Here is a 22,261-nt window from a genome sequence, read left to right as displayed (position 1 = left end):
CTAAGCGTGTCTATGGCTGTAAGCAAAACGACTGATGCACATGTTTTTCTTTTCAAGATATTCACGTTTAAAGCTTACAACTTCAATATTGTCTTGTGGACTTGTACCTTCTTGGTCTCCTATCATTAAGTGAAAGTATGAATTCTATCTTCTAGATCTCAATTAAGGCTTTAACTCGAATTTTTGGAAAATGTGATGTAAGTCATTTTGCCTTACAGTCGCGGATATAGTTAGGGGTGTACCAGGCAAGCTTGAGGTCTGGACACAGTGTAAAGCTTATATGTCCAGGTTTCAAGTTTACTCGATATACCTATATACAATTTTAGTAGGTATTATAAGGTTGAAATTTGAGTCAGCTTTAGAACTGTTCAATAATTTCCTTCGAACTTATTCTACTCGTAAGCAGATTAATTAATAACTATCTACTTATTCACCATAAAATTCTAACAGATGAAGACCCTTTCAACAGAAAACGCTGAACCTAGTATTTATTTATGAAGTTGTTTCACAGATAGCACACTTTCCCATCTTTTCTTTTCTTTCTTCACCTTAACGCGGATTTAACGTCGCTACAACACTTTCTGTATAGTGGTTATTAGAAAACGCTTAGGGGACGAGTCGTTCCACTGCTGAAATAACGTTGCGGTTTAGATTACCTAACCTGGACCCAGTTTCCTCCCAGATCCAACAACGAATAATGCCTACGCGTAATCCTGGGCAGGTGGCCAGGCGATTTTCACCGGGTCAAAAGGGTTGAGCCGATCTCCCGATTAGGCACGTTTCACACGACTAGGCTTTCCCCGCTACGGGGATTACCGCGAGGGGGAGTGACCTAGAATCACGTTCTTCTGTGCGCAACCACGCGAAATGAAAATTTTCGGAGGTAACTGGGTGTTCTGCATTCCCCTATTCTGCCAGGCTCGCGATTATTTTTTTAAGCACCTTTCACGTAGGATTTATCAGCTCTTTCTAACACTTTGGCTGATAGTCAAATATTAATCTGAAGTTTTTATAAGTCGACCTGTCAGTAATACTGGCATGGAACTCTGTTAAAGAGGTTCTTACAATTAAAATAGGTATATTGATTTTTCAGTGTAATAATAAAAACAATTATTCAGCGATGAGTCAATATTTTCTCTCGAGAATTTCAGGGCTCTCTAAAAAGGATCTATTTACGTTTGATTTCATTTAAACCTGGGAAACGGAATGAAAAACCTGCTCAACTCTGTGCTCTGATAGGATAGTCAATGTGTTAAATACACGTACCAGCAATGCAATTAATTTTCACAACCACGGCAACGTCAACCCTTCACCGAATATTTACTTCAACTTCAAACTTCAGATCAACCCCTTTTTATTTCTTTTTTACCCCTCTGAGTGTACTCGAAATTCGCCCAAAAAGTAAACGAAAACCATCAGCAGGCACACTTTCCGAGGAAAACGATTTCGAAAATCCATCTGATGCTTTCAGTCCAACGAATTTTCAAAGCAGAGACTTATTTGAACACACTCTAATCCGCGCCACTGATTTGCTTGTACATGACAAATCGATCTACCACTACGATCTTTAAACTCCATCAAGAATTTAAGGGCGGCGTTATATCGGACGAGGCGGACCAATTTTGCTTGGAAGAGCCAGGGTAAGGATCGCAGTCTCGTTTTTAGATTTCCTCTCGAAGTCGATACGGAAAGTGGAGCAGTTGGCGGCATCCTTAAGTCGATTATAAGCCCGGTTCGTGCTCGGATTCGGAGCACCTCGGCCTCTCTCATTGTATCGAACAATCTCGAGAGCTGAACCGGGAGTGGCAGGGATAGGGTGACCAGCTAGAAATTCGAGCTCTGCCCCCTTTTTTTCCTTCCTTTGCGCCGTCTATTAGCCAATGAACTGGATCCTTTCGGGGCCCTTTTTCCCTGCGCCACCAAAAGAACGTTCGCCCGATATCCGACGAGGAACGCAACAGGAAGAGCGTCGATGAAGGAACGAGGCGGGGAGGGTGGAACAAGACGGGCAGCCAAGGAACAGGGAGAAAAAACTTTTGCTCTGTACCACGACAAAGAGTTTCCCAATCTCCGTCTAATCGCGCGCTTGTCTCGACGCCCTCTTGCTTCCTCTTCGCGGCAAACTTCGATTCGTGCCCTGTTTGCGCGACCTCATCCCCTCTCGCCGAGCTCCGATGCTTCAACCAAGAGCACTCGACCCTTTTACGACCCAAGTTCCTCAGTTTCGACGTTTTCCCTCGGGGAAAGCGCCATTTGGCATTACCAGTGGCGTGCATCGGTTCACCAACGAAGCCTCGGACATGTAAATTGCTATGACATCGTAAGAGAGGGGGAGTGAGGACGTTCCGCGACGATCGCGAATGGAACTCGACCTCGAGGAGAGGTTTTATTTTTTATTTGAAGGGATTTCGGTGGTTTTAGCGCTGGCTCAGGGTATTCAATGATGGCGGGTCTTCGAGCGGCTTGAGGGTGGATCTGTGAAGGAGAGTTATTTTGGAGTGGGTTAATTTGAATTCGGGAAATTAAATTTCTTTTCTGGAAACGGGATATGACTGAATATTGGGAATGTTAGTACGTAGGGAAATTTAGTGAGGGAATATTTGGTGTTCTTATTTTGGGAGTCTAAATTGAAATTCTACATTCTACTTTATTATGTGAAATTCATTGAAAATTTCTCAGGATATATCTGTGATCGTAAGGCAAAACGACCCAACTTACACGTGTTTGTTTTCGAGGTACTGACGTTTAAAATTTTCAGCTTCAATATTGTCTTATGTACTTGTATCCTCCTGAACCCTTATTTCTAGGTAAAAAATTCTTGTAATGCCTTTTCTTATTTCTGAAAATATAAATTCTTTGTAGATGTCAATTAAGACCTTAACCAGAATTTTCTGAAAATATAACAGCCACAGAAATATCCACAGCAGTCCTAATTTAAAAGTGATCTAATTTATTATCTATCCATACACATTACCTATAATCAATGCTTAAACTCCGAATTACTATTCAAAAATATTTGCTAACACACTGTGTTCTAATACACGTACAATTTTAATAAAAATGTTCAAATAAATAAAATTAATTTCAGATAGCGTATTCGCAAAATTTCACAGAATTCTAAAAAACCTTCAAACTCCATACAACCGTAAGAGAATATAATTCCATGTTGCAACTTTATGTCTCTCAGCATCGACACGAACACACCCTATCCTCCAGATAGTCACGACCCAACCCACACAACCATAACCCAATCGATCACGTCTTATGTAACCATTCCACAAGGACCTTCCCCGAAAACGGTCGCACAAAGACGCGTGTAAATCGGTAACGCGACTAGCTCGCGTGCCCAAGCATGGCGCAAAGAAGAGGACAACGGATTCCGACTCATTCTCACCGAAATCACCGGAGCAGAAGACTCCGCGGCACGTCGTCATTCTTCCTAATAGATCGGCGGGAGTAGTCATTGTGTCGGTCGTTACTTCGAGGATCCTTTATTCTCGGCCGATCGGTACATGGGGTCGTGTCAAAGGAGGGAAAAGAGCAACCAGATCGATAGGGAGAGAGCTACGAGAAAGAGAGAGAGAGAGAGAGAGAGAGAGAGAGAGACTCAGAGTAGAGCTAGAAGACGCAAGAGAAAACGGCAAGAAGAGATTCGTAACCTCGACAAAAGGCGAACAAGGACAGGTCAGAGCCGCCAGAGCTACCGCCACGTCCCAAGTGTCCAGGATGAGCCTCGTGCTTAGGCTACTATAGAGACCTGGCCGCTGAGATGGGGCCCACCAGTGAATCGAATTATGCTTGGCTGGTTGAGCCATGGGTTCTCTGTCCCGAGAGCGCCAGTATAGGCGAAGAAAGGAGCCAGAAAAGGGGCCCTAGGAAAAAGGATTCCTGGTGAATGAGGTCCTAGCCTCGACGGTTGTTGTCGCACCGGGCCAGCGTAATGGATGCTCTCGCCCATTCAGCACTCACGTCGAGACGCGTAACATAATATCGGGACCCTTCGAGAGAGCAAGAGCCCATGGCTAATGGAATTTATTAGAGAAGGTACGTAGCTGAGGCCCACCCTTCTGCGGCAGCTTCAGGTACCAGAGTGGGGGCTTTCGGTAAGCTAGCCCCGCCGACGAGTCCTCTCGCTCGAATCAAGAGATCCGCTCTTACCAGAAGATTGTATACTTGGTTAACTTATCTAAGTTTCGAGATTGAACGACTGTAGCGGTTTGTTTGGACGACCTGCAACGAGAAACGGGAACGTATGAGAACTATCTGTCGGAGAGGATCCGTGTGCTACGTTTCAACGTGCGCCGATTCGATGCTTCTTGTTTGACTTTGGGCGAAAGGACGGTATTTGGTTCATCTTTTGGGAGTATTATCTCTGGGGTATTTCTGGCGTTTATCTGGGGTTTATTGTTTATTCGGACATTTTGTTATTGGATTCCTTATTTGTAGCGAGTTTCGATTGGCGGTTGGGGCTGTGGAAATAATGAAAAAATTTAGTGGAAATATTCGTTTTGTCTAATTCTTCTTTTATTAGAAGCAGTTTGGAGTGCAGTAAGCTTTATTAAATTGTGTGCTGCTAGATATAATTCACAATGGTCTCTATAGTATCAATAATTTATTTGATTTCATTAATGCTAGAATTCGTTAGGTATTTAGCATCAATATTTTATACCTCGTGCGTGATGTCATTGATGGCCAATATTCATTCATTGCACTCTATGAATCATTTCAAGTTTTTGAAATTTTGCGTAAATTGAAATATAAAATTGTTCGTAACATACAAGGAATATCAAAGAAAACTAGTGTTTCATACGAAGTTTTTCATTATTTAAAATATTTTTAAAAAATTGGAGTCTCTGCTGTAAACTGAATTCCAAAAAACAGGATTGTAGAATTGAAAATTTTAGATTCTAGACTACAGATGGTAGCACAGAATGCTCAATAAAAAGACAAAATAATAAATGCTTCATTTTTAAAACTTCAATTCCCCAACAAATTAAAACTAAAGATAGATGACACATACCCCGCATTTTTCCTTACTTATTCACACACTTTATTTTTAGGTGAAGCATAGATAATTCTGATTGATTCCCCCTAAATTTTCCTTTATCTCCCCTCCTATCGGTTCCCATCGAATCGATCGTCCAGCTCCCTGCTGTAAAAATGTATCAGCCAATCGAATTAATTCTCGTCCGAAATCGTGGACCGTGTTAAATCGTTCAGAAGTGAAACGCGTCGCGGAGGAGCAACGTCTAACCAACGTTTTACTGCCATTCCAGAGGGGAAAAGTGAGCAAACGATTCGGAGCCCCAGTCACGTATCGCCAGCCGAAATCGACGTATTTTGGGGAGCGTAGCAGAGAAAATGGACAAGGGTTAGTCTCGCGTCAGGATTAGCTTTCGAACCGGAACGAATTAATACTATATCGAGCGGTGAGAAAAATATGCGCACCAGATAGGTCTATATCAATGAGAATCGTGACTCTAAAACGAATGAACGGTGAAAGCGATAAAAATCGGGGTGAAAGGAAAGTGACTGCGTGCGGAGAAATAATTCTCGATTCAATACAAAACAAAACCTGACAGTTCTAATTGGCGAAAAAAAAAATTATACTATACAAAGTTATAGTGGCACAATGGTCCTAAAACTGTGTGACTTAATTGAATTTAAAATAAAACGAATACGTATTCCATTAAGTATAATTATTTAGTTGAATTTCATTGAGGGTCTAATTCATTTGAATCTAAAATAAAGAAACCTTATACATATTCTACTAACACAGAAGAGTCATTCTTCTTATTTGAAAGCAGTCCCTATTTTAAAGACATTCAATTAATTGTCTACCCTTGTTACAATATTTTTACATCTTCAATCTTCTAATTAAAAATCTCAAACGCAACTTCTAATTTGATCTAAAATCTCTTCCTTAACATCAGTCCGCCATATTGCAGTTAAAAAACCGCCTCTCAAAAAGGCAAGTGCCAGAGTGCCGTAAATCTTCGAAGGAACCGATCAAAGTCGATCAAAGTTTCGAACTTCGACTTCGAAACTTTCCAGAGAACGCGCGTCTACGAAAAAGCGTAATCGACGGCGTTCCGCCTGGAAACGTATTTCCGGCAGATCTGCCAGCGCAGGACGTGAATTATATCCTGCCTAGTGGGCTGGTAATTATATTCCCAGCAGATAACGAGACAGCGCCTCTGTGAAAGTACTATCCAAAGAATACGCTATTTCTGGGCCCTTTTATCGACACGCGTATATCGAGGATCTTCTGAAGTGGAACACTGCTCTCACGGATTGATTTCTCAATATGTATGTCTAATAATAAAAAAGCAATTATTTTACGAAGAGTCAATATTTTCTCCCGAAAATTTCATGACCCCTCGAACAGGATCTATTTACGTTTGATTTGATTTAAAACCTAAAAACTCAGTAAAAAAACCTGACAGTGCTTCTCTAAAAGTATTATCTATTTAAAGAATACTCTATTTCAAGACCATTTTATCAGCACGAGTATATTGAGGCTCTCTCAAGAGGAACCTTGCTCTCGCGAATTGATTTCTCAATGCATAATAAAAAGAACAACCGTTTTACCTAGAGTCAATCTTTTCTCCTGAAAATTGAATGACTTCTTGAAAAGGATCTATTTAAGAAACTTACTGAAAAACCTGACAGCGCCTCTAGGAAAGTACTGTCTAAACAATACTCTATTTCTGGGCCGTTTTATCGACACGACACGTGTATCGAGCCTCTCTTGAAGAGGAACCTTGCTCTCGCGGACGCCTGCCTGTCCACATTAAACGCGTTCCACGTTCTAATTCAATATTTATAGAAACCACGTGAGAATTCGCGGGGGGCAATAATTTATGCTTCAAACGACATCGTGGGGCTCACGGTTGTGTAATAATACCGTCAGACCACGGTTGATCGGTTAGTATTCGAAAGGTTCTCGCGAAAATTTGCCGGCAGCGCGACGCGCTAGTATATCAATTTGCCGTAATTGAATCGCGCTTCGATGAAATATAGAGCGGGCTTGGCTAAAGTGGCTGTATCGTGGCTCGCTCGTTTCGATTGAAACCGTCACAAAAGGAAAATCATTTTTCTATCGAAACGATATTAAGGTTCTATAATCGCGTGAAGCGGCGAGCTTTGTTCGCGAGAATCACCTAAACGCCAGTTTTGAACTGCGACTAATGGACGACTGATTCGCCGCGATTTTCGAAATCGTTTTTTAACAACTCTTTGTACGTTTCGTTTTATCGACTTTTCAGAAATTTCGTGAAATTTGAACTAGGTGTCGATAAAAAGTTGTATTGAATCTGTAACCAGATGGCAAAATTTGACATGTCGCGCTTTTTTCGAAGTTGAGATATGTACGCTTCCATGTGTATCCTAATGAGGTTTATCAGTTTGTAAATAGTAGTATATTATGCAGTTTAAGGAAAAAATAAGGTGGCAATTTATGACATGTGGATTTACCTATTGGTTTATTTAACTCACGATTAGAATCGTTGTACTAACATATTAGAAAATCATTATGTATCAGGGTTTTACCATTTGAACTGAAGAAATATACCTAATAGTGTATAGTTGTCAGTGTGAATATACTTTCTTTAAGCTTCTACTGGTTCTTGTAGATGATCACATTCACTTGTGTTCTCCATTTATTGGCTTAATAATGAATAATATTGTTAATAATAAATGGTCACTTTCCGTGAAGGTGGCTGCAGAGGACAATCATATGCAGATCAATTTTTGCTTCGCAAGTATAAATATAATGGAATGCAATATCGACATCAGAGCTGGCTAGTTGTGGTTTAGTGATTGAATTTCCAGCTGACCTTGCACGATCTATAGTCACAAGATTGGTAACCGATATTAAAAATTGTTTTGAAACACAAGTAAGGTTGACGACGCTAAAAACTAAGATATATACAAAAGTATCAATCCATCTCTTCGTTGCTGTCATACCCAGAAACCAGTGACGTCAAGTACATCAGAAAATCCCTAAAAAGATTAAAACTCCACAACAGAAATGATCACACCCCTACCCAAATCCCTTTGAGCCCAACAATAACACCAAAAATAAGCCTCAGTTTATAATTTACCTCCACAGAGACAGGCAGAAACGCTTTCGTTAACAGAAGCTTTAAGAGCCACCCTCGCGCGTAAACTTTCATCGTCGAGTGACCCTGCAGAGGTCCTTTCGACTTCCCTTTCCCGTCAACTTGCTAGCGTCAGAGGAAAATCTTGAAAAATGAGGGGGTGATCTGCTGCAGCGGGGGCAGAGCGAAACACAGGGAAAGAGGGAAAAGAGCGAGCGAGACGGAGGGAATACAGTGTGCCGTGATGGACGAAACGGTTTTAATTGGAAGCCAGAGGAGGGAAAACGACGGTGGTAGCGATGCCTGGCCGAAGCTCGAGATAGGGTGCGGCGAGCCAGGGCGGGGTGGAGGGCGACAGGGAGGAAAGGTTAGAGGGATGGAAGGGCGGCGATAGCGACGACGATGGTTCTTTACCCTCGCGCTCGTTCTTCGTTCCCTTTACCCTCGCCGCTACGTACATTTTCGCGCGAGCGTACACGCCCTTACACGCGTTGATACGTGTGCAGGGGCGCGCGCGTGCACGTCGACCACCGACACCAACACCTGCCCACCGAACACGTACACCTATGACCAAGTTGTCCCTCGTCCCTCCTATTCCTCCTGCCATTCTCCCAGGCTCGGCTGCCTGAAACGGCGCGGAATGGCGCAAGGGCGGCCGTTTTTTCAGCGGACAAAACGGAAACCTCTACGGCTCGCTTCGAGATGACGTCGAGTGGCGCATGTCGGCCCGCCAAGGGGAGGAAAAAGGGCTTAATTCGTTTCCCATTAGAATTTACGCGGGCCGAGAATAAAGAGGCCACGAAACTGCCGTCGGAAGAAAGCTCGCGAGGGGTGGCAAAGGGAGCCACGGAGGGCTGAGTTCGTGACGCGTTCCTTCCTTTAGCTGGAGCGTCGAGCCTCGCCGCGAGGAAACGTGGAAAATAAAATTAGCTTCGTCGATGTGACGCAGACGATCGCTGCCCATCGATTTGTTTCGTTTCGCAGACAGAGGTTAGAAAGGATGCCTCGAATCAAAGTTTAACGATCGAACGTGCAGGGAGAATTGGATGAAATCGAGATCGAATTACCGTTTCGCGAGTACTTCGATGCCTGATGGAAAGCGATCGATAATCGAACGGAGTTGGCCCGATATCGTGTTCAATTCTTGGAATAGTCGAGTTTGATGGGATGGTATTATTAATAGGAAGGTTAGAACGTTGAAGGATATTGAGTATGTCAGTGATCTTGCTGTCGATTGGCGATACTGTGTTAGGAAGTAGAGCTTATGAAATGTTACTTGCTCAAAGTTATGCTTTGATGGTTAGACGTGCTCCAAGGTTTCTAGAAACCTTTAATCAATATTGTTTAATGAAGTCTTAGATCATAGATGAAGTGAGAAGTCTTAGATCCAAAATTGGCAGTGGGGCATAGGAGAATAGGAAGAGCATTCTTCGAACGGTTCTCCAATATAACAAATTTACGCTCTGAAAGGAATTGAATTGGCGAGTTGAAGAACAGAATGAGTACAAAATTAGACGTTCTTAAATAATCTCGAAACTATATCTGGAGCCCAGAGCTAAAGTGTATTAAATCCTAAAGGGAACAAGTGGCCTTAATATGCTTTGGCTCTAGAGTCCAGATAGGTAAAATGCACAGGATTACACATTAGAATCAATTACCTGAAAATGTAGTTTCTGCACATGTACTATTCGTCAGTTCACCGATTCAATCGTATAAAGTTCTGCTTGAGTGAAATACTGACTAGAGTAGCAAGTGAGTCGAGCGTGGGAGGTGGCGCCCTCTAGATCACCAAGAACTCCAAACCCTCGTAGTCTTCCACTACGATCTTCCCTTTCTACATTCCCTGAGCTCACTTAATCATAGCATCAAATTCAATAAATTCCTACCCATGCATCTGACTACACTCCTCAACCCTGTTACTCTTCAAGAACTTAATTCCTCATTAAAATCGCAAGTAGCCCCACAATACACCAAAATTCAATATCCCCAACCGTGCGCCTCCGCAACGCTAAATCCAATTTCACGGTTTCAGAAACTTCCAGACCCACCTTGGGACCGCAGGCACAATACACCGCGATACAGATAATAAATCGCCCAAGTAAATTCCGTGTGCGCGGAACTACCGCTGGTACAAAGGGGAACCGATAAACGATTGCTCCGCGTAATAACTCGCTTAACGAGCCAATAATGCCTAGGAGATGAGCGAAATGAACGTTCGTTTGTCGTGGAATAAATAAGGGGGCGATGAGAAGAGGGCGTAGACCAAAGAAAAAAAAGAAATGGAAGGAGAAACGAATCGTGGCAATGGTAACCGAATGATACATACATGTATCCTTTCGCTCGTTCGAGGAGAGTTCGGCGAAAGGAAGCAGCGGGCGAGAGGGTTCACGGGGGCGGTTTAATTCGTTTCCCCATTAGGATTTATGCGCCGTGGCCGCGGCCAGAGAGAAAAGAGCCACGAAAAGGCGGTTCTTTAGAATCAGGGCTCGGTGAGGCGAACGCGTGGTTCGAGTGGACCCCAGTCAAGCAGCTTGATGCGACATCGAGACGGTTCCTTCACGCGCGGGTTTTACTCCCACACCTTTTCCTCGAGATCCAAGCGACAAGCCGAGCGTGGAAAGCCGCGACGGTGGTCTCTCCTTGCGAGGAATTCTTCCGGTAAGACGACTAAGGGGATAGATATATATGTATAGCGAAATCAAAGGAACCGTTTGGGTGAATTCGAGGGCGCGTCGGGGATCTTTAGGCGCCGCGTCTTTCGGTTTCTTGGCAGTCGGAAAAAGCACGCACGCTCGACTTACACTCCTGACCGATTAACGCCGATTAAAGTCTAGTGACTCGTGAAACGCCGAGCGTTATTACTTTTGCTAGGATTTTTACTTTGTTCGGTTGTTTCTTGGCAGAGAATCTAGTTCGTTCGTATTAATTGAGTGTGGGTGGATAGAATGTTTGATAATACAGTTTTTTAATTTTTTTCAAGGATGTCGCATTTTCACCTTCAGAAATACTGTGTCAATGAAAATGAAAATTATGTATACATATTCTCATAAAGCTTGCATTTTTAAGTTAAAGGATACATGTACATTTTTTAATTATGGAAAGAATTTTTCTAGACCATCGAGTCTATAGTTAAAGGGTTAGTGTGTACGAAGTCTTATGTCTCTATTTATTTCTCTGTAGCTGTTTCATTTTTTAATCGATAATTCTTTTGTATAACTTTTGGGACCAACAAATAATTATCATTTTTTTAATGTGTGATATTTTTTGTAATATGTAAATTTGAGTTACGATGTTGAACTGTGCAAATAGACGATTTTGAAGCAAACTTTTGTTCCATTTTATGAAAAGCTTTCTCGACAAGTGTATATATTTTGCAAAGAATCATTTCGGTTTTGTAAATACCTCTTTTCATTTTGTCACTGTTTTTCCCGTGCCTCCATGATAAATTAACTTAACCGCAGTGAAACTTTAACGTTTTACGATTTACGCTATGCTAGAAGGGCAATGCAAATCGCGCGGTGTTGCGTTTTTACGTTGATTTTCTGCGGTGTAACGTCTGTTTACCTGTCGTTTAAAACGCACAAGTGTACTTCCCTTCACGAACAACTAGTTTGTTTTATCCCAGTGTGAATTTAGAAATTGGAGTGATGTAATTCATACCACAAAATATGGAAAAAATATGATATGCTTTAAAAGAATGATTACTCAAGAAACAGAAAAATCTGATAATATGAAATAATTATATAAACTTCAATCACTACTAAATGATTTTCAGGCACAATGGAACCACTATTATACAAAATACAGAATACCACGAGAACCTGGAGCATCCTTTGGATAGCTAGTTTTATTATTTTCAGCAGACTACTGTTAAATCATTTTTTAATTCTTTTAATATCAACCAGTAATTTACTACCGTATCCTAATACCGATAGGTCGATACTTTGGCATTATAATCAATGTTCTACCACATTCTTATTATTAATAATACCTCTATATTACACCCAGTATATGTATACAACATTAAATAACAGGAACAGTGAATAATTGAGAACCAGTTAAGTCCAACTGTGCCAATGAATCTAGCAACTAATTTATAGCGAAATGGTATTATTTTTCAAGCTGAATTCCAAGACGTCCACCTTGGCGAAAGCTCCGTCTTTCGCAAAACGCGATCTGCATCGCCTGCAATAAGAGTCGGCGTAATTGACGCCTATGGATTTTCTCTTGGGGCGAGTGATCACGTGAGAAAGTGAAGTATCGCTGATGCTGCGCGGCTCTTTGGAGAACGGACCGGTTCCACGGTCGTTCGCGTGCGATAAACGCTAATACGAGGCCGACAGGCTCGTCTTCGTGCCGTGTAAGCTACGTCGATGGGAGCCCTTTCGCCTTTTCGACTCGAGAAACAGCCGACTTGTTTCTCGCCCACGCGTCCGACCATTATCGCTGTCCGATCCTTTCCAGCGCGAGCTAGGCTCGATGGTGGTGGGCGATTCGCGGCAAATGTCATAATCGTAACGCGTACACGTTCTTCACTGTCCACGATGTCATTAGCGATGCAGTATACCAAGGATTTTTTACCATTTTTTAGAAGGTTTCGAAAGAGTGGATAGTTTAGTGCTTCGGTGTCAAAGATCATAGAATTCTAGTTTCAGGAAGAATTTTTAGACTTCATATCGTTTATTTGCTAGAATAACATGACTTAGAAATTAGATATTTTTAAGGTACAGATTGTTATAGGAAGAACAATCTTTGTATTAAATAGCAATATCGCGTTTTCCTAAAAATCATGATTCTAGAATTATATTACTATTGCAGTAAATGTTATCTTTAGTTCCATTTTCCTATGCAGTAAATTAGGCTACTTTTTTAGCCTCACAGCAACATGAATTATTATTTCTTTCCTCACAAAAAAGTTGATCAAATTCTTCTACATTGAATATACTACGAAGAGATTTTATTGGTTTTCCTTCACATCCGCCACTGCATGATATATCTATTTTTATCATAATCGATATTGCCTGTGATTATTAATACCATGGACAAATATTTCTCTCGCATCCACATTTTCGTAAATATATATATTCCGTTTTATATTATCCACAAAAGTGTAGATAGATGAGATATTTATAATATTGAATTCCACTGTTACGTAAATCAGTGAAGCACTAGTTCCACGGGGTAAACATTTTCTTTCTATAAAAATATAATGTGGAAGCTTTTCATTCGTTTCTTCGCGATGATATACTGGCCCCCTGTCAACAGCGATCCACGATTTGGACGTTGACACGTCGGGTCGCCATCGGCCTGGCCATCGTTGGTGGACTCAGGATATACGTGTTACCAGGGGCGGGAGGCAGATAAATTGCTCGTTGAAACAAAACGACGGTCTTGTCGAGTCTCTCAGTGGTGCGTGGGTGAGAGGCTCGAATCATGGATCGGTGCTTTTGAACGTGGATTGCGCTTTGTCGCGCGTTATATCGCTCGTCGAAAGAACGACGACGTTACCGTAAGCACTTAGCGTCGACATGTGTAACTGTTGCTGTCTTTCCCTGGTAAACCGTGGGAATACACGCGAACTCGCGAAAATTCGAGGATTCGCGCGAAAACTGGTGTACTTTTTAGCAACCGAAATTCTAGGTACAACAATACTTTTTTAATTATTTTTGAGGAAGTGAAAACCTCCTAAGGAAACCTAACAATACGCAACACTAATTGGAAGTAAATTTCAATCTTGATTATCCAGGACTCATGAAATTTTAAAAAAAATTGTAACCATAACTTGAGGTCAATAACTCATTAAAATTATGTCTTTTTAAGATACTTAGGGGATAAGATACCGTAATATCTGATTTGACATACTCTATTTTAGTAATTTATAATTCGTTTTGCTTTTCTCCCATTTTTAATCACGAGAGGTGAAAAAGGTAATCCTTTGTTGCAGAGATATACTCATGGTTGGATTCTGGGTCGGTGATAATGTCTATGACGTTGGTAACCGATCGATACCATTAATTTGCTTAACCCAGCTAAGTAACAAACCCGCAAACAGATAACCTTGACGCAGAAATTAATTGGAAGCGACAGATGTGCGTAGGCGTGAACAACTCGTTGCAACTACGGCGTTTCTGTGCATCTCGCCACGGCGTTTCTAGACCAGCTGCTTGATGGTCGAAACGGATCTTCCTAATTACTCCAGAAAGCATAGAGCATGCAAGTAAACGTTTACAAGTTTGAAAATATACAATTTCGATGAGCTTTCGTGACTCGTTTTACAGTTAGCTTCTAATCAACTAGAAAAACGTTAACTCTCGATTAGTGAATCAATTTCAACAGACTTTAAGAGACTTTCAGTCTTAAGATGATTTCTAGACTTTAGCCTTTATATTGGGACATTTTATGTCTAATATAATTTTTATAATCTTTGAAATAGCTAGGGATTTTTAAAAAAAATTCGTTGAAGTTATTCTTGGATATCTAATTTAAGATCCAATAATGAAGATATAAAGGAAAAGCACCGCGGTGACTTCTTCAAATTCTTTTTCAATTAGAAAATCCATCATGCTACAAAATAAAATATTTTCAAAATGATTTTGTTACGAGATTTCATATGGTGGTTAGAAATATATGTAAAGACTGCCATTAATGGTAATTCATATTTCATGTAAATTCTTCATGTATCAATAAGGAACGGGCGTTTTTAAAGTATTATGCTGTTACATGCTCTCTAATGGTGCCATTTGCTACAAAGCTTTAATTATTCACTTTGCTTCCTTTTATGAATTCTTTTAGAGAAAAGCTGGCTCATGGTGAATTATTGAGATCGTTGCTTTAGTATCTTTTACTCGCCAGCACTGACGTGAAACATTTTTTCCTTGCGACTCTATATTTTTTATATTTTATTTTGATATCGAATTAGTTTTTCCTGTAATATAACGCTGCATTTCCTTGTTACCAAGCTCGTTGACCTACATCACTGTTGCGTTTCACTAATATTGCGCATTTTAGCGGCAGGTGCTCACGTATGCGTGATTTCGCTAGTTCTCTGGCGGTCGTAACTTCAAACACTTAATGTAATAAACGATAACGGTGAAGTAATAATACGTAACGTTAAATGTAACGTCATTGAGAAGTTTATGGATTCAACCACGCTAACTGCTTCCGCGATAAAAGGGAAAATGCGGTATTCCATTTACGTGTGCTGAAGGCAAGATGATATTTTTAGAAAAATAAAAGTCAATTATGCAGACTTGTATTCAACATAATTTGTCCTTCAGACATATCTATAGTAACCCTTGATGACCTCTGATTTCATTCATGAAACACAGACACTATTCATTACAATTACTACCCTAACTTTTGAGAGAAAAATTGAAGTTTCTTTAATTATTTTCAACTTCAGCAACTCTAGCCAAAAAAATTTATAATAAACAATACACCGTTATATCCCCCCAATGACTGCTTCCGTATTTCGTAAGGACTCCCATTGTTCCTGCATCATTTTTATTTACAAAATAAATATAATATACACCATAGATACTATGCATTTAGAAAAATTTTTTTAAATAATTTTTCATTGGTTATAAAATATGTACGAATTCTTTACTTCAGAAAACATAAGCTTTCCAATGATGTAATTATCGTTTCCCTTTGCACAGGGTTTTTCAAGGCAAAAAACGGCAGCGCTGAGGGGATATATTCCTCGAACCTCTATAAATATTCTCCCAATCCACAGACTTTCCTCCAATTCTACTAATTATAAATCCAAACCCAATCTAGTGCAGACACGTATTTAACAGTAACACGTACACAGATGGATTCCCTTCCAAACAGCGTGTATCGATCGATACCGAGGTACGGATTGAGCCAAACACATGTAGGATCAGAAAACGCTCGCAGGAACGTCGAACGAATTAACGAGAGACATCAGGCGGTACACGATACGTAGCGAGTAGTATTCTCGTCGCGTCGAAGTAGAACGGCGTTTCCATTTTCCGCGTTCATAAATCCACGATCTCTACGCGAATCGACGGGTTCATATTCGCCGAGGATACAAGTCCCGCGCGGAATTAATTAACGGAAACGCGTGGGCGTTAACAAGCCAGAGCGCGCGTTTGACATCAGCATTCGTTAATCGGTACCATTAACAATCGATAGGAATCGCGGCGAGGCCACGCTCGTCGCTTTCGCTTCGGTACGTTATCGTCTTACAATATCTACTGCGTTCGGTGAACGGCTGGCCTCGCCTCGCCTCGGCTCAGCCATAACGTAATCCTGTGATATAGAATCTGAGAGCGCGGTCTAACTATTAATTAAAGCCCTTCCGCTTTGCGGAGGAGGCCGCGGCCGTTAGCTTCACCTACGCGAAGAAAGCTGTGATTTAGGAACGCGTCGGTCCCTGCCCACAACTTTCCAACGAGATTTTCTAATGGAGCCTCGCCCCTGAGTCTTTGCCACAATCGTATTATTGATCTTCGGGAAGACGAGTTTTTTGGAGTTGGATAATGCTCTGCTCTTTTTAAACGTAAGGTAAGTGTCCCAGTAGCTGACTATGTCCTAGTACCTGAACACAAATGCTAATTTTATTTTATTTTGTGCCTGAATTCTCGTACAGCTAATAAAGGAACAAAAAATAATATCATAAAATAGTATATTCAGTTATTGAGGTGCATATTTCAAGTATCTAGAAGTGTAGAAAAATAGGTAAAGAGGTTAGCTAGTTACTGGGACATTTGCCATCTTAAGTGTCCAGTACTGGGACATTTACCTTAATAATTGGTAGGATAAGAGATGTTGAGTTGTATAGGGAGTAGATACAGTGGCTTCGGGTTAGTTGACCGAAATTTCCCCAAGATAGTTGGCTGTCGCTATCCCCACCACTTCTTGGAAGTGACTTCGCCAAGTGTCTTCAGCGTGACAAATTTAAAGTAAATAAGCGTGACCTCCCTGAACGAAACCCTTTACTCATTATGTCGTATATCAATATCTCGGTGGCACTCATTCTTTATTATTCTACCTATTTACTCATTCTGAGACGAATGACTCGAAGAAAGAAAACACTTGGGAATTCCTAGAAGAAGACCTCCCGAGATAGTTGGCCAGATCTGGACCCGAACTGTGACGATGAAGTGAAATAACGCTAATCTTGAGTTAAATATTCCACATAACGAATTCCAGTTCTTCCCCCATTCCAATTAATATAACTCAATTATGTCCTTCATTTAGCTTCCATACTGAGGTAACGAATACGAAAGAATAATTAATAGACGAGTCACGTGAATCGACTTAAGTGGAATACCGAAGACCTATTTCCCCCATTTAGGACCATCACAGTCCCCCTCGTTCGATGTCACTCTCGGTGTCCATTTTCCACGATCGCAACGAAGGAGATATTATTTCTTCATGAAGACGCGGCGCTCGACATTCTTGCGTCGACAAAGAAACGGGGCCAAAGTAAATCCCGGCAAAGCCAAGGTTAAAATCGATGCAGTAGTCGTTTAGAGGAGATAGTAGAACGCGGCGTGTAGACGAACCCTCGCGTAAAAGATGGAAGGAAGAAAGGACGAGGAGAAGGAAAATAAAGGGAGGAGATGAAGCAGAAGCGGAGGCTGGCGGGTCACGAATGGTTTGGGGTGGAAAAGTAGAGGGGTTCGGTTCTGCGTTTGGCAGATCGTGGATATTGGAAAGAGGCCCGAGACGAGGTCATAGAAGACCATCTTAGGGGTAGAAGTTTGGTCGTCCTGCGATTCGTCCTCATGGTATGTACTGAGATTTCTCTTCTCTCCAAGTTTTGCTCGAGCAATCACGTTCTACGAACTGCCTGCAGGCAACGTGAACGGATAACCGATATAATCATGCACGTGGCTTTAATAAGAAACGAATTTTTGTCACATCGAACGGTTTGTTGCGCTTCGGTGTGTTCTGAGGAGAAATGACACGAGTGGCTCGTGTTTTGTCCATCCAATGAAACTTTTTTATCGTTTCTTTATCGAGAGCTATTTTTGAAATAAAATTCGTCGATATAAAAATGTGTTGTATTCACCTACCAATATTCAAAGTTTCAAATTTTCAAATATTTAAATATTCAAAATTTTTAGTATTCAAATTTTCAAATTTTCAAATTTTCAAATATTCAAATATTTAAAAATTCAAAATTTTAAATGCTTGAGTATTCAAATATTCGAATTTTCAAATCTCAAAATATTCTGTATTCTTAGATTCAACCTATTAAATACTTTATTTTGTTAAATGGAAGCTATTGCTCAAAGGTTTCTAGTATGGACATGCATATATGTAGGTACCGTGTATATTTTTGGATGTGTCTTCGAGTATATTAACACTTTCTCTTTCAAGCTGTTTTCGGTGAACTCGTTTGAACGAACGAAACACCCATGTGCATAATATGAATTTCATCAGTTAATCAAGAGTCTAATGAATCATTCTACATACGAATAACCTACTTGAACGTTCTCTACCTACATGCTAGCAACAGTCTGAAACGTAACTCTAATACTATTCACTTGTAATCAGCATCAATGCTAACACAAAGTAGGATGAAGCAGAATAGTAGCTGGACCATCAGCAAATTCAAATGGAAACACTAAATTAGCCATTAGATAAGACCTAAGACCACTGTTGTACTAAATCTATACTACAGCGTTTCCTTATAATTTCATGTCTTGTTAGTGTCGAACTCACAGCAGATAACACGTTGCTCAGATTAGTTCAAGCACAGCTCTCTAGAATCTCATCAAATTTGTGAATAATAATAAATAAAAAGAAATCTTATCTACATTACTAACACATAACATTCTACGTTTTTCTAACTCTCCCATTTACTCAAATATATTTACACCTCAAAAAGAAAAAAAGAAAATTTCATCCCTCTTAAAAATTTCCAAATATTAGGGTCAACTAATTCCAACGAGTCTAATTCAATTTAATGTATTAAACAACTCGAAATATGAAGTAAATGTAGCAGCGAGCTCATAACGTGGAGACACTGCGCACCAAACGTTAGATAACGCAGTGTTAGGTGCTAAGCACAGTTTAAGCCCACCTTCGGGTATATCAATGCGTTTCTCTCGCCTACGTTATTCACCTATCCCAACGATCCAGCCACAGGATCGTTTCTCGCGTGCTAAAGCTGGGATAGCGCTCGGCGCCCGCCTCTCTTTCGCTCGTTATTGCTAGACATTAATCTCAACGAGGCCAGGCGGCACGGCGTGTCGCGTAATTCAAGAAGCCTGCCCTCGTTACAGTAGCATTTTAGCTAGTCGAGGCTCGATAATAGAAACGTTCGGAGGCGAGAGTTGTTAGGGACGCTATGTCAATCCTGGGACCTATGTTTTACGATTTCACGCGGAAGACTGCGTGAAACGAAGGAAAACGTGTCCTGCTCGCACGATCTCGCGTGACTAACGTCTTCAATCCTTTAGATGGCAACGCAGTCGCTAAGGGGATGAGTCTGTGAAGAGTCGGCGTGCCACGTTCATTAGAGATAGGGATCGATTAGTGATGCATTTGTAATGAGGATACAGTCCCTGGCTATCCAATTAGGCACACATGCAGGAATCTTACTTTCCTAATTGCATTACTGTATCATCGATGGCAAATTGCTTCTGGCTGCTCAAATTAATATTAAATGAGTAAATGATTGTGTGTATATTGTAATTATTTGATTACTGTTAATTGCTCCAAAGATAACTTCTACATGATATACAGAACTACATATGTGTGTTGATTTTTTCAATGTTTTTATCAGTCTCGCTGTAATTTTCAAGTAAATTAAAGTGAAAGTTAGTGTAAATATTACAAGTTATATCTATTCGATCTTTATTATGAAAGACTTAAGAAATTAAAAATTAAGATGGAGAAACGTCAGGAATCTCCAAATATGAAAAAGATAAATTGTTAGTCATGTCAAGGGTGGTGATTTATCTCAGCATCAGATCACAAAAAATATGAAAATAAAAATTGCCAACTATGTGAAGAATATTTTACTAACTCAAAAACATTCCTAAAACGATTCCAAGCTGGGACTGTAGTATTAACGAGTGTCTAGAAAGATGATAATCAGGAAGTTGTAATATAAGGATACCTTAAAAAAAATTCATCAGTGAAGATGAATGATAAACTTGTTTGGAAGTACAGCAAGAAGACACATTCTAAGATTCTCCATGGAATAGTATACGTTCTTCTTCAGCCACAGTTTCACAATCTCGTAGTGCAATTTGTATATGCATCGCTGTATTTGGAAAAAAGATTAATTTACTTAAACTCAAAGTAGAAACGACAAAGTAGAGTCTAACATCTTCCACTAATTCTGTTGTAACTTCACGTGAAGAGGACCTGTGCTCTAGTTTCTACAGTCACCCAACTGTAGAAGAGACTTCAGCATGGGGTTAATAAGAGAGGTTTTTCAGCCTTTCTTCAAGAGCTTCCATATTCGTAGGAAAGCGATGATTTCGAGTTGAAAAAAGAACGTAAAGAGAAAGAACAGACGCGTGGTTTACACACGCCATGTTCGAAAGAACGCTCGAGAACACTTCATCGAGGTAGGAATTCCTCGATCTTCCAAGAAACGTTTCATTATTAATGCTCTCTGAGCTCGGAGGCCAGCTCACAAGAGCTACTCCACTTTTCGACGAGCTTCTGGAACTCGTCCACCAACAAAAATCACGGGTTCCCTCGAAAGCGTCGGATGGTAAGCAGACACTAACGGCTGCGTTCATGAAAAAAACAGAGCAGGTTTGTTTCACTTACTGAGAGCTATACATTTTCGTACAGCTACGATTTAAACAACTCAGTCTTTAATAACTGCTTCACCTTTAAACTCGAACATAAACTGCATATCTGGATAATCCATGATGGGTCTTGTGTAATTTCACAATTTAGTGAGAAAAATGAATAAAAAATAGTAACCTTTCTATGTTATAAATTCACATCATAATCTGAAACTTTAGGTTTTCGCTGTTTTCTTATATGAAAGTTTGTGATAAATTATTTCACAACTATTTTGCTAAAGATTTTAAAAGTTTATTTATGGTTCGCTTATATTTTTTGAACGATTTAAATATCTATATTTATTTTGATTACCTACGAATCACGAAGAGAATAACGCAGAGTGATAATTGAATTTGGAAGAAAGTAAACTGAATGGCCAATATCGATCAGTTAGACTCATGGAAAACGTGAAAAACGGGATATATATTTTTGAACGATATTTACGTCTTCATCAGTGGATATTGGTAAGGTAGCTCTATCCTCTGTATGGATCAAATATGTGATTATTGACGATCGAGGTTCTACATGCAAATACATGAGCAATCCCATTGAGAACAATCCCGTGCCACTACATGAAATTACCACGATAGAACCGAAGAAGGTGATTCAGGCTCACGCTTTTTCACTTTCTATGCGCGAGAATCGCTTTGATGGAATTATTAATCTCCGTTTGCCTCTTAGTTCGCGTACTAATGAGTCGAATACACAAGTGGATTTCCGATCAAGAGGACTCTAGCTTCAAATAAAATAGAAAATGCTGATTTCTAGTGGAACTTTTAATGCATGTTCGCTTTGATACATCCGTTTACTAGATTATTGCTTAAAAAATATTTTCTAATCTACATATTACACATGAAGTTGATACTTGTAAGTTTGCTCCTATTCCATATCGTTATCGTCAGTAACGTATTCTATCTTAGTGACTGAACTAATAACACTTGCAAAAAGAATGTAACAAATTTGATACAGTAGTAAAATAAATAAAAAAATAATACGTAAAATGAAGTCCAGAAGAGGTACGTACATTAAAATTAAAAAATGAAAATAGAGATTCATTATACAATTATACTTGAAAAGTGAAATTCTAATATAATTATATAGACCTTAACACACACTTTAGACTATTATTCAGCTCGCAATGAGTGAAATCAACGAAATAGAATGATTAAAAAATTAGCACGATCAGAGCATTGAAAAGATCATTTGAAACCCTCGTCCCTCACTTTGATATGAAATGAAACAAGCCCTCGACCTCGTGACATTTTTACATTCGACTCCGATTGCTCCGTATCGCCCCCTCGTTCGTCACTCGTTTCTCGTTCCCAATTGCCAGCGATCGTGTTGCAGCTGCACGTGAATATCACCGTCAGAGT

At 40.2% G+C, this 22,261-nt stretch overlaps 1 protein-coding gene across 1 annotated transcript in view; it reads right to left on the bottom strand.

Moving 5' to 3' along the window:
* The window catches only part of Ten-m (teneurin transmembrane protein Ten-m), a 557,921-nt gene that overhangs the window by 26,369 nt on the left and 509,291 nt on the right, over nucleotides 1-22,261 (bottom strand). The gene's annotated exons all lie outside the window — the stretch shown is intronic.

The sequence above is a fragment of the Calliopsis andreniformis genome, chromosome 3, assembly GCF_051401765.1.
Source record: "Calliopsis andreniformis isolate RMS-2024a chromosome 3, iyCalAndr_principal, whole genome shotgun sequence".
Classification (NCBI taxonomy): domain Eukaryota; kingdom Metazoa; phylum Arthropoda; class Insecta; order Hymenoptera; family Andrenidae; genus Calliopsis; species Calliopsis andreniformis.
The sequence above is the reverse complement of the archived record's forward strand: the minus strand, read 5'-3'. Positions and strand labels throughout refer to the sequence as shown.